The 12,245-nt window shown below is 28.7% G+C and overlaps 1 protein-coding gene across 1 annotated transcript in view; it reads left to right on the top strand.

Moving 5' to 3' along the window:
- The first annotated feature begins 1,548 nt into the window (after window positions 1-1,548).
- LOC137362766 (C-type lectin domain family 4 member E-like) overlaps window positions 1,549-12,245 on the top strand; it is a 71,660-nt gene continuing 60,963 nt past the window's right edge. Inside the window, exon 1 of the mRNA XM_068027011.1 lies at window positions 1,549-1,826. The gene's annotated coding sequence lies outside the window, so the exon portion shown is untranslated. The remainder of the gene's footprint in view (window positions 1,827-12,245) is intronic.

Genomic DNA, 12,245 nt, shown 5'->3' on the forward strand with positions numbered 1-12,245 from the left:
CCAGTTATTATTAAATACATTAATGTGGATATAGACTCTGTGCTGTCACATTGACTCTCCAGTTATTATTAAATACATTAATATGGATATAGACTCTGTGCTGTCACATTGACTCTCCAGTTATTATTAAATACATTAATATGGATATAGACTCTGCTGTCACATTGACTCTCCAGTTATTATTTAATACATTAATATGGATATAGACTCTGTGCTGTCACATTGACTCTCCAGTTATTATTAAATACATTAATGTGGATATAGACTCTGTGCTGTCACATTGACTCTCCAGTTATTATTAAATACATTAATACGGATATAGACTCTGTGCTGTCACATTGACTCTCCAGTTATTATTAAATACATTAATACGGATATAGACTCTGTGCTGTCACATTGACTCTCCAGTTATTATTAAATACATTAATACGGATATAGACTCTGTGCCGTCGCATTGACTCTCCAGTTATTATTAAATACATTAATACGGATATAGACTCTGTGCTGTCACATTGACTCTCCAGTTATTATTAAATACATTAATACGGATATAGACTCTGTGCTGTCACATTGACTCTCCAGTTATTATTAAATACATTAATACGGATATAGACTCTGTGCCGTCGCATTGACTCTCCAGTTATTATTAAATACATTAATACGGATATAGACTCTGTGCTGTCACATTGACTCTCCAGTTATTATTAAATACATTAATATGGATATAGACTCTGTGCTGTCACATTGACTCTCCAGTTATTATTTAATACATTAATATGGATATAGACTCTGTGCTGTCACATTGACTCTCCAGTTATTATTAAATACATTAATACGGATATAGACTCTGTGCTGTCACATTGACTCTCCAGTTATTATTAAATACATTAATACGGATATAGACTCTGTGCTGTCACATTGACTCTCCAGTTATTATTAAATACATTAATATGGATATAGACTCTGTGCTGTCACATTGACTCTCCAGTTATTATTAAATACATTAATATGGATATAGACTCTGTGCTGTCACATTGACTCTCCAGTTATTATTAAATACATTAATGTGGATATAGACTCTGTGCTGTCACATTGACTCTCCAGTTATTATTAAATACATTAATACGGATATAGACTCTGTGCTGTCACATTGACTCTCCAGTTATTATTAAATACATTAATATGGATATAGACTCTGTGCTGTCGCATTGACTCTCCAGTTATTATTAAATACATTAATATGGATATAGACTCTGTGCTGTCACATTGACTCTCCAGTTATTATTTAATACATTAATATGGATATAGACTCTGTGCTGTCACATTGACTCTCCAGTTATTATTTAATACATTAATATGGATATAGACTCTGTGCTGTCACATTGACTCTCCAGTTATTATTAAATACATTAATATGGATATAGACTCTGTGCTGTCACATTGTGTGTGTCCCAGCCCAGATATCACGTGATGCTCATTGTCTCCTCCCTTGACGTCATCGCCTGAACTCTGCCCAGCCCTGGTATCGCTTCCGGGTCTCTCCCCTCCACTTCCTGCCCTTTCCTTTCCCAAGATGGCGGCCCTGAGGGCCCGGTTGCTCTGAGCCAGGCGGCGGAGCGAGTGCCTGAGCGCGCCCGGAGCGGCTGGGAGAGGCCGAGGCCTGAGGCTGGGCCTGCCGGGAGGAGGTTGTTGAGGCAGCGAGGGGCTGGAGCGGCGGCAGGACGAGGGGGAAGCAGCAGCTTTAAACTGATCCTCATTGATCTGCAGAATAATTCATCCGGATTCATCCAATTGGGAATCGAATGGATTGAGAGAGAGATTGGAATGTGTGTTTATTAATGAGGAAGAATCCAGCAGTGATCTGTCTAATAATTCATTAATAATAATGAATAATAATTAATAATTCATATAGTTCATTAATCTAATAGTTCATCAATAATCATATAGTTCATTAATAATCATATAGTTCATCAATAATCATATAGTTCATTAATAATCATATAGTTCATTAATAATCATATAGTTCATCAATAATCATATAGTTCATTAATAATCGAATAGTTCATCAATAATCATATAGTTCATTAATAATCATATAGTTCATTAATCTGATAGTTCATTAATAATCGAATAGTTCATTAATAATCTAATAGTTCATTAATAATCATATAGTTCATTAATCTGATAGTTCATTAATAATCGAATAGTTCATTAATAATCATATAGTTCATTAATAATATAATAGTTCATTAATAATCATATAGTTCATCAATAATCATATAGTTCATTAATAATCATATAGTTCATCAATAATCATATAGTTCATCAATAATCAAATAGTTCATTAATAATCATATAGTTCATCAATAATCATATAGATCATCAATAATCATATAGTTCATCAATAATCATATAGTTCATTAATAATCATATAGTTCATTAATAATCTAATAGTTCATTAATAATCATATAGTTCATTAATCTGATAGTTCATTAATAATCGAATAGTTCATTAATAATCATATAGTTCATTAATAATATAATAGTTCATTAATAATCATATAGTTCATCAATAATCATATAGTTCATTAATAATCATATAGTTCATCAATAATCAAATAGTTCATTAATAATCATATAGTTCATTAATAATCATATAGTTCATCAATAATCTAATAGTTCATCAATAATCATATAGTTCATTAATAATCTAATAGTTCATCAATAATCTAATAGTTCATTAATAATCATATAGTTCATCAATAATCATATAGTTCATTAATAATCTAATAGTTCATCAATAATCATATAGTTCATCAATAATCATATAGTTCATTAATAATCTAATAGTTCATTAATAATCATATAGTTCATTAATCTGATAGTTCATTAATAATCGAATAGTTCATTAATAATCATATAGTTCATTAATAATATAATAGTTCATTAATAATCATATAGTTCATCAATAATCATATAGTTCATTAATAATCATATAGTTCATCAATAATCATATAGTTCATCAATAATCATATAGTTCATTAATAATCATATAGTTCATCAATAATCATATAGTTCATCAATAATCAAATAGTTCATTAATAATCATATAGTTCATCAATAATCATATAGTTCATTAATAATCATATAGTTCATCAATAATCATATAGTTCATCAATAATCAAATAGTTCATTAATAATCATATAGTTCATCAATAATCATATAGATCATCAATAATCATATAGTTCATCAATAATCATATAGTTCATTAATAATCATATAGTTCATTAATAATCTAATAGTTCATTAATAATCATATAGTTCATTAATCTGATAGTTCATTAATAATCGAATAGTTCATTAATAATCATATAGTTCATTAATAATATAATAGTTCATTAATAATCATATAGTTCATCAATAATCATATAGTTCATTAATAATCATATAGTTCATCAATAATCAAATAGTTCATTAATAATCATATAGTTCATTAATAATCATATAGTTCATCAATAATCTAATAGTTCATCAATAATCATATAGTTCATTAATAATCTAATAGTTCATCAATAATCTAATAGTTCATTAATAATCATATAGTTCATCAATAATCATATAGATCATCAATAATCATATAGTTCATCAATAATCATATAGTTCATTAATAATCATATAGTTCATTAATAATCTAATAGTTCATTAATAATCATATAGTTCATTAATCTGATAGTTCATTAATAATCGAATAGTTCATTAATAATCATATAGTTCATTAATAATATAATAGTTCATTAATAATCATATAGTTCATCAATAATCATATAGTTCATTAATAATCATATAGTTCATCAATAATCAAATAGTTCATTAATAATCATATAGTTCATTAATAATCATATAGTTCATCAATAATCTAATAGTTCATCAATAATCATATAGTTCATTAATAATCTAATAGTTCATCAATAATCTAATAGTTCATTAATAATCATATAGTTCATCAATAATCATATAGATCATCAATAATCATATAGTTCATCAATAATCATATAGTTCATTAATAATCATATAGTTCATTAATAATCTAATAGTTCATTAATAATCATATAGTTCATTAATCTGATAGTTCATTAATAATCGAATAGTTCATTAATAATCATATAGTTCATTAATAATATAATAGTTCATTAATAATCATATAGTTCATCAATAATCATATAGTTCATTAATAATCATATAGTTCATCAATAATCAAATAGTTCATTAATAATCATATAGTTCATTAATAATCATATAGTTCATCAATAATCAAATAGTTCATTAATAATCATATAGTTCATCAATAATCATATAGATCATCAATAATCATATAGTTCATCAATAATCATATAGTTCATTAATAATCATATAGTTCATTAATAATCTAATAGTTCATTAATAATCATATAGTTCATTAATCTGATAGTTCATTAATAATCGAATAGTTCATTAATAATCATATAGTTCATTAATAATATAATAGTTCATTAATAATCATATAGTTCATCAATAATCATATAGTTCATTAATAATCATATAGTTCATCAATAATCAAATAGTTCATTAATAATCATATAGTTCATTAATAATCATATAGTTCATCAATAATCTAATAGTTCATCAATAATCATATAGTTCATTAATAATCTAATAGTTCATCAATAATCTAATAGTTCATTAATAATCATATAGTTCATCAATAATCATATAGTTCATTAATAATCTAATAGTTCATCAATAATCATATAGTTCATCAATAATCATATAGTTCATTAATAATCTAATAGTTCATTAATAATCATATAGTTCATTAATCTGATAGTTCATTAATAATCGAATAGTTCATTAATAATCATATAGTTCATTAATAATATAATAGTTCATTAATAATCATATAGTTCATCAATAATCATATAGTTCATTAATAATCATATAGTTCATCAATAATCATATAGTTCATCAATAATCAAATAGTTCATTAATAATCATATAGTTCATCAATAATCATATAGATCATCAATAATCATATAGTTCATCAATAATCTAATAGTTCATCAATAATCATATAGTTCATCAATAATCATATAGTTCATCAATAATCTAATAGTTCATCAATAATCATATAGTTCATTAATCATATAGTTCATCAATAATCATATAGTTCATTAATAATCTAATAGTTCATTAATAATCATATAGTTCATTAATCATATAGTTCATCAATAATCATATAGTTCATTAATAATCTAATAGTTCATCAATAATCATATAGTTCATCAATAATCATATAGTTCATTAATCTAATAGTTCATTAATAATCATATAGTTCATCAATAATCATATAGTTCATTAATAATCTAATAGTTCATCAATAATCATATAGTTCATTAATCATATAGTTCATTAATAATCTAATAGTTCATCAATAATCATATAGTTCATCAATAATCATATAGTTCATTAATAATCATATAGTTCATTAATAATCTAATAGTTCATCAATAATCATATAGTTCATCAATAATCATATAGTTCATTAATAATCTAATAGTTCATCAATAATCATATAGTTCATTAATCATATAGATCATTAATAATCTAATAGTTCATCAATAATCATATAGTTCATCAATAATCATATAGTTCATTAATAATCTAATAGTTCATCAATAATCATATAGTTCATCAATAATCATATAGTTCATTAATAATCATATAGTTCATTAATAATCTAATAGTTCATCAATAATCATATAGTTCATCAATAATCATATAGTTCATTAATAATCTAATAGTTCATCAATAATCATATAGTTAATTAATCATATAGTTCATTAATAATCTAATAGTTCATCAATAATCATATAGTTCATCAATAATCATATAGTTCATTAATAATCATATAGTTCATTAATAATCTAATAGTTCATCAATAATCATATAGTTCATTAATAATCATATAGTTCATTAATAATCTAATAGTTCATCAATAATCATATAGTTCATCAATAATCATATAGTTCATTAATAATCTAATAGTTCATCAATAATCATATAGTTCATTAATAATCTAATAGTTCATTAATAATCTAATAGTTCATCAATAATCATATAGTTCATCAATAATCTAATAATTCATTAATAATATTTAATAATTCATATAGTTCATTAATAATCTAATAGTTCATCAATAATCTAATAGTTCATCAATAATCATATAGTTCATTAATAATCTAATAGTTCATCAATAATCTAATAATAATTAATAATCATATAGTTCATCAATAATCATATAGTTCATCAATAATCATATAGTTCATTAATAATCTAATAGTTCATTAATAATCTAATAGTTCATCAATAATCATATAGTTCATTAATCTAATAGTTCATTAATAATCATATAGTTCATCAATAATCATATAGTTCATCAATAATCATATAGTTCATTAATAATCTAATAGTTCATCAATAATCATATAGTTCATCAATAATCATATAGTTCATTAATAATCATATAGTTCATTAATAATCTAATAGTTCATTAATAATCATATAGTTCATTAATAATTCATATAGTTCATTCATAATCATATAGTTCATCAATAATCATATAGTTCATTAATAATCAAATAGTTCATTAATAATCTAATAGTTCATTAATAATCATATAGTTCATTAATAATCTAATAGTTCATTAATAATCATATAGTTCATTAATAATTCATATAGTTCATTAATAATCATATAGTTCATTAATAATCAAATAGTTCATCAATAATCATATAGTTCATTAATAATTCATATAGTTCATTAATAATCATATAGTTCATCAATAATCATATAGTTCATTAATAATCAAATAGTTCATCAATAATCATATAGGTCATTAATAATTCATATAGTTCATTAATAATCATATAGTTCATCAATAATCATATAGTTCATTAATAATCAAATAGTTCATCAATAATCATATAGTTCATTAATAATCTAATAATTCATTAATAATCTAATAGTTCATTAATAATCATATAGTTCATCAATAATCATATAGTTCATCAATAATCATATCGTTCATTAATAATCTAATAATTCATTAATAATCTAATAGTTCATTAATAATCAAATAGTTCATCAATAATCATATAGTTCATTAATAATCAAATAGTTCATCAATAATCATATAGTTCATTAATAATCATATAGTTCATCAATAATTCATATAGTTCATTAATAATCATATAGTTCATCAATAATCAAATAGTTCATTAATAATCTAATAGTTCATTAATAATCATATAGTTCATTAATCTAATAGTTCATTAATAATCATATAGTTCATTAATAATCTAATAGTTCATCAATAATCATATAGTTCATTAATAATCATATAGTTCATTAATCTAATAGTTCATTAATAATCAAATAGTTCATCAGTAATCTAATAGTTCATCAATAATCTAATAATTCATTAATAATCTAATAATTCATCAATAATCTAATAATTCATTAATAATCTAATAGTTCATTAATAATCTAATAATTCATTATTAATCTAATAATTCATCAGTAATCTAATAATTCATCAATAATCTAATAATTCATTAATAATCTAATAATTCATTAATAATCTAATAGTTCATCAATAATCTAATAATTCATTAATAATCTAATAATTCATTAATAATCTAATAGTTCATCAATAATCTAGTAATTCATTAATAATCTAATAGTTCATTAATAATCTAATAATTCATCAGTAATCTAATAGTTCATCAATAATCTAATAATTCATTAATAATCTAATAATTCATCAATAATCTAATAATTCATTAATAATCTAATAGTTCATTAATAATCTAATAATTCATTATTAATCTAATAGTTCATCAATAATCTAATAATTCATCAGTAATCTAATAGTTCATTAATAATCTAATAATTCATCAATAATCTAATAATTCATTAATAATCTAATAGTTCATTAATAATCTAATAATTCATCAGTAATCTAATAATTCATCAATAATCTAATAGTTCATTAATAATCTAATAATTCATCAATAATCTAATAATTCATTAATAATCTAATAGTTCATTAATAATCTAATAATTCATCAGTAATCTAATAGTTCATCAATAATCTAATAATTCATTAATAATCTAATAATTCATCAATAATCTAATAATTCATTAATAATCTAATAGTTCATTAATAATCTAATAATTCATTATTAATCTAATAGTTCATCAATAATCTAATAATTCATTAATAATCTAATAATTCATCAATAATCTAATAATTCATTAATAATCTAATAGTTCATCAATAATCTAATAATTCATTAATAATCTAATAGTTCATTAATAATCTAATAATTCATCAGTAATCTAATAGTTCATCAATAATCTAATAATTCATTAATAATCTAATAATTCATCAATAATCTAATAATTCATCAGTAATCTAATAATTCATCAATAATCTAATAATTCATTAATAATCTAATAATTCATTAATAATCTAATAGTTCATTAATAATCTAATAATTCATTAATAATCTAATAGTTCATCAATAATCTAATAATTCATCAATAATCTAATAGTTCATTAATAATCTAATAATTCATCAATAATCTAATAATTCATTAATAATCTAATAGTTCATTAATAATCTAATAATTCATTAATAATCTAATAGTTCATCAATAATCTAATAATTCATCAATAATCTAATAGTTCATTAATAATCTAATAATTCATTAATAATCTAATAGTTCATCAATAATCTAATAATTCATCAATAATCTAATAGTTCATTAATAATCTAATAATTCATTAATAATCTAATAGTTCATTAATAATCTAATAATTCATTAATAATCTAATAGTTCATTAATAATCTAATAATTCATCAGTAATCTAATAGTTCATCAATAATCTAATAATTCATTAATAATCTAATAATTCATCAATAATCTAATAATTCATTAATAATCTAATAGTTCATTAATAATCTAATAATTCATTATTAATCTAATAGTTCATCAATAATCTAATAATTCATCAGTAATCTAATAGTTCATTAATAATCTAATAATTCATCAATAATCTAATAATTCATTAATAATCTAATAGTTCATTAATAATCTAATAATTCATCAGTAATCTAATAATTCATCAATAATCTAATAGTTCATTAATAATCTAATAATTCATCAGCATGATAGAGCCTCCCTCAAATGGCTCGGAACGCATACTGTCCATCCGACTGCTCACCACCTCTGGTCCAGTACACCTACTCAGCATCTATGCTCCAACACTCTGTTCCGCACCTGAAGCTAAAGACCAGTTCTATGAACAACTCCATAACATCATTAGCAGCATCCCCAACACCGAACACCTATTCCTGCTGGGGGACTTTAATGCCAGGGTTGGGGCCGACCATGACTCATGGCCCTCCTGCCTTGGGCGCTATGGCGTTGGAAGGATGAATGAGAACGGGCAGAGACTGCTTGAGTTGTGTACCTATCATAACCTCTGCATCACCAACTCGTTCTTTCACACTAAACCCTGTCACCAGGTTTCATGGAGGCACCCAAGATCACGGCGTTGGCACCAGCTAGACCTCATTGTCACAAGGCGAGCCGCCTTAAACAGTGTTCAAATCACACGCAGCTTCCACAGTGCGGACTGCGACACCGACCACTCCCTGGTGTGCAGCAAGGTTAGACTCAGACCAAAGAAGTTGCATCATTCCAAGCAGAAGGGCCACCCGCGCATCAACACGAGCAGAATTTCTCACCCACAGCTGTTACAAAAATTTCTAAATTCACTTGTAACAGCCCTTCAAAACACTCCCACAGGGGATGCTGAGACCAAGTGGGCCCACATCAGAGACGCCATCTATGAGTCAGCTTTGACCACCTACGGCAAAAGTGCGAAGAGAAATGCAGACTGGTTTCAATCTCATAATGAAGAGCTGGAACCTGTCATAGCCGCTAAGCGCATTGCACTTTTGAACTACAAGAAAGCCCCCAGCGATTTAACATCCGCAGCACTTAAAGCAGCCAGAAGTACTGCACAAAGAACAGCTAGGCGTTGCGCAAACGACTACTGGCAACACCTATGCAGTCATATTCAGCTGGCCTCAGACACCGGAAACATCAGAGGAATGTATGATGGCATGAAGAGAGCTCTTGGGCCAACCATCAAGAAGATCACCCCCCTCAAATCTAAATCGGGGGACATAATCACTGACCAACGCAAACAGATGGACCGCTGGGTTGAGCACTACCTAGAACTGTACTCCAGGGAGAATGCTGTCACTGAGACTGCCCTCAATGCAGCCCAGCCTCTACCAGTCATGGATGAGCTGGACATACAGCCAACCAAATCGGAACTCAGTGATGCCATTGATTCCCTAGCCAGCGGAAAAGCCCCTGGGAAGGACAGCATTACCCCTGAAATAATCAAGAGTGCCAAGCCTGCTATACTCTCAGCACTACATGAACTGCTATGCCTGTGCTGGGACGAGGGAGCAGTACCCCAGGACATGCGCGATGCCAACATCATCACCCTCTATAAAAACAAAGGTGACCGCGGTGACTGCAACAACTACCGTGGAATCTCCCTGCTCAGCATAGTGGGGAAAGTCTTTGCTCGAGTCGCTCTGAACAGGCTCCAGAAGCTGGCCGAGCGCGTCTACCCTGAGGCACAGTGTGGCTTTCGTGCAGAGAGATCGACTATTGACATGCTGTTCTCCCTTCGTCAGATACAGGAGAAATGCCGTGAACAGCAGATGCCCCTCTACATTGCTTTCATTGATCTCACCAAAGCCTTTGACCTCGTCAGCAGACGTGGTCTCTTCAGACTACTAGAAAAGATCGGATGTCCACCAAAGCTACTAAGTATCATCACCTCATTCCATGACAATATGAAAGGCACAATTCAACATGGTGGCTCCTCATCAGAGCCCTTTCCTATCCTGAGTGGTGTGAAACAGGGCTGTGTTCTCGCACCCACACTTTTTGGGATTTTCTTCTCCCTGCTGCTTTCACATGCGTTCAAATCCTCTGAAGAAGGAATTTTCCTCCACACAAGATCAGGGGGCAGGTTGTTCAACCTTGCCCGTCTAAGAGCGAAGTCCAAAGTACGGAAAGTCCTCATCAGAGAACTCCTCTTTGCTGACGATGCTGCTTTAACATCTCACACTGAAGAATGCCTGCAGAGTCTCATCGACAGGTTTGCGTCTGCCTGCAATGAATTTGGCCTAACCATCAGCCTCAAGAAAACGAACATCATGGGGCAGGATGTCAGAAATGCTCCATCCATCAATATTGGCGACCACGCTCTGGAAGTGGTTCAAGAGTTCACCTACCTAGGCTCAACTATCACCAGTAACCTGTCTCTAGATGCAGAAATCAACAAGCGCATGGGTAAGGCTTCCACTGCTATGTTCAGACTGGCCAAGAGAGTGTGGGAAAATGGCGCACTGACACGGAACACAAAAGTCCGAGTGTATCAGGCCTGTGTCCTCAGTACCTTGCTCTACGGCAGCGAGGCCTGGACAACGTATGCCAGCCAAGAGCGACGTCTCAATTCATTCCATCTTCGCTGCCTTCGGAGAATACTTGGCATCAGGTGGCAGGACTATATCTCCAACACAGAAGTCCTTGAAGCGGCCAACATCCCCAGCTTATACACACTACTGAGTCAGCGGCGCTTGAGATGGCTTGGCCATGTGAGCCGCATGGAAGATGGCAGGATCCCCAAAGACACATTGTACAGCGAGCTCGCCACTGGTATCAGACCCACCGGCCGTCCATGTCTCCGTTATAAAGACGTCTGCAAACGCGACATGAAATCGTGTGACATTGATCACAAGTCGTGGGAGTCAGTTGCCAGCATTCGCCAGAGCTGGCGGGCAGCCATAAAGACAGGGCTAAATTGTGGCGAGTCGAAGAGACTTAGTAGTTGGCAGGAAAAAAGACAGAGGCGCAAGGGGAGAGCCAACTGTGCAACAGCCCCAACAAACAAATTTCTCTGCAGCACCTGTGGAAGAGCCTGTCACTCCAGAATTGGCCTTTATAGCCACTCCAGGCGCTGCTTCACAAACCACTGACCACCTCCAGGCGCGTATCCATTGTCTCTCGAGATAAGGAGGCCCAAAAGAAATTCATCAATAATCTAATAATT

This window comes from Heterodontus francisci, unplaced genomic scaffold, assembly GCF_036365525.1.
Source record: "Heterodontus francisci isolate sHetFra1 unplaced genomic scaffold, sHetFra1.hap1 HAP1_SCAFFOLD_845, whole genome shotgun sequence".
NCBI lineage: Eukaryota > Metazoa > Chordata > Chondrichthyes > Heterodontiformes > Heterodontidae > Heterodontus > Heterodontus francisci.